Below are 6790 nucleotides of genomic sequence, written 5' to 3'. Positions count from 1 at the left end.
CCAAATCTTGATATTTTTGCACTTTATTAATATCTTGCTATGCTCTAAAGTATTAGTGTATATGGATGTTCATGTATTACTACTATGTTTTAATTTAAGAGACCTTTTAAGGTTTATCCAACCTTAATAGTGGGATGTCCTAAATTACATTGAGCTATTTGGTAATCATTATAAAATTAAAAAAAATTAGGGGAACAAGAGATACATTTAACAATTTGTTAATCATTATAGAATTAAAAAAATTTAGGAGAACAAGAGATTAAAAGATTTGAGGGAGGATCGATAATGATGTATATTTTTGAGGGAATACTTTTACAATTTTTTGTAAAACTTTAGGGGGAAAGTGAAATACTTGATAAAAAACCTTAAATGTTATAATGGGATGTCAAAGGATATTTTAATTTTTGAAGAGCCAAAGTGTAATATTCAGCCAAAAACTCGAGGAGCCAATTGTACACCTTGTTGCTGTCAGCCGTGTAATATGCGAGACAGGGCAGGGACGATCATCAGAAGGATCGTTCCTGAACAATTAACGGCCAGGATTTGATCTAAAAAAATTGTACGGTCCCTATCACTTCTTGTATATCGTTTTTAACAACATGTGTGGGATCCATAAAAATTTATTCTAAAATTACACATTATGTAAATAAAATTATGCCACGTGCAAAATAAAATTATACGGTGTGCAAATGCACAAAACCGCTGGGAACGGACCATTCCTGCTCGTGGTCCTTAATATGCGACCGCCCATTTTCACCTCGTGGACCGATGTCCAGTAAACTTTCAATGGCCTGTACGGTCCAGTAATTTATCTCGTCATTTTCTCTGCTAATACGTGTGAGCTCCCGATATATTCTTCCCATCAATGACGAAATTCCTTCAGTCCCCACCATAGGGGTATTCATTCAATGATTGTTTCCCTGCGCTAGCACTGTTGTTGCTTCTAACTGCCATATAATAATATTGTACTCGTAAAATTTATTTATGCACAACTATTCAATGCCTAAATACCACTTGGTCTATTAGTGTACACTAAATTTTGGAAGAAGCAAGAAAATTGCATTCAATTACACAAGACTCAGTCCCACCAACCTAATACAAATGGTTGAAAACTCAGTCGCACCGACCAATTTCGAATGGAAACCTTTATGGTAGGAAGCCTTTGACCCTTCCTACGGTAGGCAGCTCCTCAGAGTATGACACGTGCATTTGTAAATGAGAAGTTCACGGACAGTTATGTTGCAGTGGTAACGTGCATGGAGATAAACCAAATAAGACCTGTCCAGATGCAGCCTTTTTTCCCCTCCAATTCCTCCATTCACTGTGCATTGTTTTCCCACTGCTTTATTAAATTTAAAAAATTGTGAAACTATAATTTTCTGCAGCTAATATACCAAACAATTTAATAAAATCAATAACAACATACCAACAATATATACCCATGACATAAATATACTAAGCAATTATAAAAATTATTAGGATTATATAGTTACTTTAGAAGTTGCTCCCAAACACCATGCAACGGAATTTTTCATTCAAACTAACGATAGTACGAAAAAAAAGACTAATTAATGAAAATACGATCTCGAAAAATTTTTAATTCAAAGTCACAATATGTGAATTCGTGATAATACAAAAAGTATGGTACTTTGATCATATAATGAAGGAAAGCCATAAAGAGCAGGCCATTTACAGGAAAAGTTTTCATTAATAAAAATACCAACTCTTCACGGCTTTCTTACCAGTCCTCCAACGTATGAGCAAAGTGCCAATAATTAAATTAGTAATTTTTTCGATTTATACATAATTAAATTTTATTTTTTTTGCATTTCCACAAAAAGCAAATGAAAATTTTTTATCAGAAAGCACAAAAGTCAAAATGATTGGTCTAAAAGGGAAAGGAATAGCAGATATGTATAGTACTTGTATTTCACGTTCGAATACCAAATTTGTGAATGTGTTTTAACTGTTATCCTTTGGTTCCTAAAGTATCATTTTTCCATCAAATACCAGCTCTTTAATACCCATTTGCCCATAAATAAATTTATTTATCGGATAAAATAAAAATAAATCCGTTTTCCAATAAATAGCTATTTCCAATAAATAGTAATGAACATTTCAAATAAACACCAGCTCAACTTTGTAGTTTGTTTTCCTTACAGGGGTTGGAGATTAAAGAGTGATTGGATTGAATTAGAAAGTTATTTTGGAAAGATCCATTACTATGTAAATATTGTAGTCATGGTTTCTTTTGTATTTTGAGATGGTTGAATCTTTTGTTTTGAGTTTGGTGTGATATTAAGAATGGATGTTTAGAACATGTGTTTTGTTTCTTTTATTGGACAAATTTATGTTTTAAGCTAATTGGAATTGTGCTTATGAGTGAATGTTTAGTTGTTCAATGGTAATGTTATCTCTGTAATTAATGTAAGTGAGTGAGTCCTGGCGAGAGCAGGCAAGCGATCCGCTAACTTTTAGGGTACGCTATAGAAGAAGGTGGGACCGTCACACATGGCCATTGAACAATATAGACCAATTAGCCTTTGTAATGTTATCTATAAGGTCATTGCTAAGATCCTTGTCAATAGACTCAAACCTATGCTGAATCATTGCATTAGCATTAACCAATCTGTATTCATACCTGGGAGATATATCCTAGATAACATAATCATCTCTCATGAGTATTTGGACTATCTTAAAAATAAAAGACAAGGGAAAGACGAATTTATGGCTGTGAAGCTTGATATGTCAAAAGCCTACGATAGAGTTGAATGGAACCTTTTGCAATCTATAATGAGCAAAATGGGTTTTTGTGATAAATAGATCAACTGGATCATGAATTGCATCATCACAATCTCCTTTTCCTTCAACATAAATGGAGAGAGCAAAAAGTATATTAAACCTCAACGAGCGATAAGACAAGGGGGCCCTCTATCACCTTATCTTTTCCTTCTTTGTTTAGAAAGATTTTCTAACCTTTTGAAAAATGCAGCTCAGGAGAAAAGAATCAATGGTGTCAAAATAAGCAGAAAAGGCACTTCAGTAACTCACCTGTTTTTTGCTAATGACTCTCTCATATTCTGCAAGGCTAATCGCCAAGAAGCTATAGAGTTAATGAAGATCCTAAAACTCTATGAACAAGGATTAGGATAGGTGATAAACCTTGACAAATCCAGTGCCTTCTTTAGCAAAAATGCCAGCCAAACAATTAGGGAAGAAGTTTGCAGAGAGTTAAGAGAGATCCAACATGTGTCTCAAGGGAAATACTTAGGACTCCCAATGGTGATCACCAGGACCAAGGCACAACTCTTTGGATTTATCAAAGACAACATTGGAAGAAGAATGCAAAGCTGGAAATCCAAATTATTAGGCTCAGCTAGAAAGGAGATCCTAATTAAAGCAATTTCAATGGCTATGCCCACTTATACTATCTCCTGTTTTAAATTACCCTGCAAGTTATGTAAAGACATCTGTTCTCTATCGTCTAATTTCTGGTGAGGAGAGCACGACAACAAAACCAAAATCCACTGGGTGGCCTGGAAGCAGATGGCACAGGAGAACAAGAGAGGAGGGTTAGGCTTTAAAGGAATACAGAGCTTTAATAGAGCCTTACTAGCCAAACAGGTTTGGAGAATAATTAGGAATAGAAATCTATCATCTAGCAAGGTTTTGAAAGCAAAGTACTTTCCTAAAAGTAGCATACAGTGCAAAGTCCCAAAGAATGCTTCCTGGTTTTGGCAAAGTATCATGAGCAGTAGAGAAGACCTATGGTAGGAAGTAAGAAAGAGAATAGGAAATGGGAGGAAAACTAGAATTTGGGAAGACCAATGGTTGCCCAATAACCACCAAGAAAAGCCAAAAACACCTAAACTAGCAAACTGTCAGATTGATAAATTGGCTAACCTAATAGCGGATTACAAATGGAACAGACCTCTCATCTTCAAGATTTTTGGCCAGGAAGATGCTGACAACATACTGAAAATCCCCATTGGCATCATTGGAAGAAAGAATAGCACATTTTGGATAGGGAATCAGACTAAAGAATACACAGTGCAATCAAGGTATAAAACTACAATGGAAAGGAGAGAGGTAGAGGCAAGGAAGAAAGAAAGTGAAGCTGACCTAGTTGCAACTCAATAACCCAGCAAGTTTGGAAGGTACTATAGAACTTAAACATCAGTCACAAAATTAAATTGTTCATTTGGAAAGGACTTAGGGAAACATTACCTGTCAAGAAGTTGATATGGATAAGGGTAAAGGTTGGAGACCCAATATGCTCAGGCTGTGGTGAGGAAATGGAGACATTGGAACATATGCTGCTAAACTACAAAAGAGCCAAAGACATATGGAAGTCAGCTCCAATGCAATGGGATGGAATTGGGAATCTGACAAGAAACTTCAAATCTAGTAGACATTTGTGACTGAAGCAAGACTTAGAGTACAAGGGAAAGATCACATAAGCCTCACGGCCTATATTCTCTGGCAAATTTGGAAGAGCAAGAATGAGAAAGAGTTCAACAGTAACCTACTAGATCCAGCTGCGGTAGTTAACAAAGCATGCACTGCTTGGAAGGAATTCGACAATGCAGTAGGGAGAGCTAGGAGATGTAGCAAAGGTAAAACAACAATGCCTCAGCAATACAGTGACCAAATTGCAATGCAAAGAGCTGAAACTACACCAGTAGGGAAGCACCTGAGGCTTGCTGTGCAATGGAACAATGAAGGAAAAGCTGTTAGATATGGTGTTGTGGCAAGTGATGAAAGAGAGCAAGACCTAATGCAATGGGCATTGAGAGAAAGAGCAAGTGAGAACCAAATTCAATAGTTTGCTGAAGATGTCAAGCTTGCTCTAATCAAAGCAGTAGAACAGGGATGGAGACTTGTCAACATTGGAGTTCTTGACAAAAATATTCTACAGCAAATCCAACGGGAAAAGTTGATGGATGCATGGACAACAACATTGATACAGGACATCCAAGAGCTAAGTACCTTGTTTTGCAGATGCTCCTTTTGCCTAGCAATAGTGAATATGAATGATCTAAGTGTTCAGTTTAGTACTCAAGCATTGAGCAATTATCAAGATGTAGAATGGGTTAATCCTAATCTGCTGTACTAATGGCACAATGTAAGTATCGACTCGTTGCTCGTTTTGTAAATACTTTTGCCTCAAGCAATATAATCCTATCGTTTCGACAAAAAAATTCAAATTTTTTCTAACAGTATGCAAAAAGGATTTATCAATCTGGAAAAATAGCGTCTAGTATAAGAAGTTCCAAATGATTTTTTGACACTTACAAAAAGTTTAGATAGGTCTAGAAAAATTTCATATTAGAACCTTGTAGCTAGAGTAACCAAGAAATTAAGAGAAGAAACTAGAAATAAAGAAAATAAGAGTTAAAAAATTGAGGGAGTTGTGAATAATTTAAGAAAAAAGAGAATAAAAAGGGTTGGGTATCATTGTAAGAGAAAAGGAATTAAAAATAAAATCAAGGTAGTTGCAAATGTTATAAGCTAAAAAGGAAAATAAAAAGCCTTAAGGGTATCTTCGTTCTAAAAATTAGCAATGACACAGAAAAAAAGTCACATGGCCAACTTTTCGGTCAAATGCTGAGTTGGCTAACAGAAATGAGAAAACTAGCTAAAAGATAACAACATTAGATGGTAAATTGATAATTAGCTATAAAGGTTGAAGGGTAAAGTGATAATAACCCTTTTTGGATGCTTCGACTAACAAGAGGTAAATCTATTTATTTGTATCTTTTATGCCATAAGTGGAATCAATATTTCTAGACTCAAGTATTTAGTGAATTTTCTCCATTGTTGCCTTGCAAATATCTAGTTAAGATTAGTTAGGTAGTAGTAATTACAACTACTCTTACTTACATTGATCATTACTCATTAGTCTAAATAATAGAATAAGTAAGGACCTAATACTTGTAAAGTTGCTCCCCGTGGGATTGACCCGATATATACCCTAAACTACTAGTTTGACCTATATGCTTGCAGTAAAACGGGTGTAATTCAGAATTAAACTTGCACTCATATTAAAAACCCGTCAGAAACCAAAAATATTGTGCTCATATGAAAAAAGTAGATTTGTTGCTTTTGTTATGCATTGGATTGTGCTAAAAAATATGAATAAAAAAAAGGAAAAGGGAAAAAAATCCAAGTGTCTCTACCTACGAAATTTCAATTGTCAGAATGTACTAGCAAAAAAAAGAAACTTTATGCGATGGATCATTTATACTCAATTATTGACAAAAATAGCAATAAAGAGAATAGAAAGAATTCAAATTACATGTATGTTTACTTTTCTAGCTTAATTATATTCTTTGTTTATAAAAAATTGTAAAAGATTGTGGTTTATATGTTTTTTTTTTTATATAATAATCTAGTGGTTTTTATTGCCCAATCAGAAGCTTACATGTCGAGACCAGGACCGGTCATCACGACGATCCTTTGATAAGCCTAATAGAAGGAAAGCCTAGCATATTCAACCTAACTTCCCCCTTGCTAGCTGTGGAAGAGAGCACAGTTGGTGATACACCCTTACATGATCCTGCGGATGCAAGATACCTACATTAGCTAAGATGTCAGCCACTTTGTTGGCTTCCCTAAAACAATGCGAAAAGTGTGTAGGATCCGCGACTAGCTGCCAAATTTGGTGTACCTCTCTTCGAATGAGCCATGGACACTGGAACCTCTGTTGTAGTATACCCACTAGAACCAGCGAATCTGTCTGCACTCGCACCTGCGCAAAGCCTTGCTGGAAACATACGCGAAGCCCCGT

The sequence above is a fragment of the Coffea arabica genome, chromosome 11e (genome assembly GCF_036785885.1).
Source record: "Coffea arabica cultivar ET-39 chromosome 11e, Coffea Arabica ET-39 HiFi, whole genome shotgun sequence".
Taxonomy (NCBI): Eukaryota; Viridiplantae; Streptophyta; class Magnoliopsida; order Gentianales; family Rubiaceae; genus Coffea; species Coffea arabica.
This window is presented reverse-complemented; position numbering follows the sequence as displayed.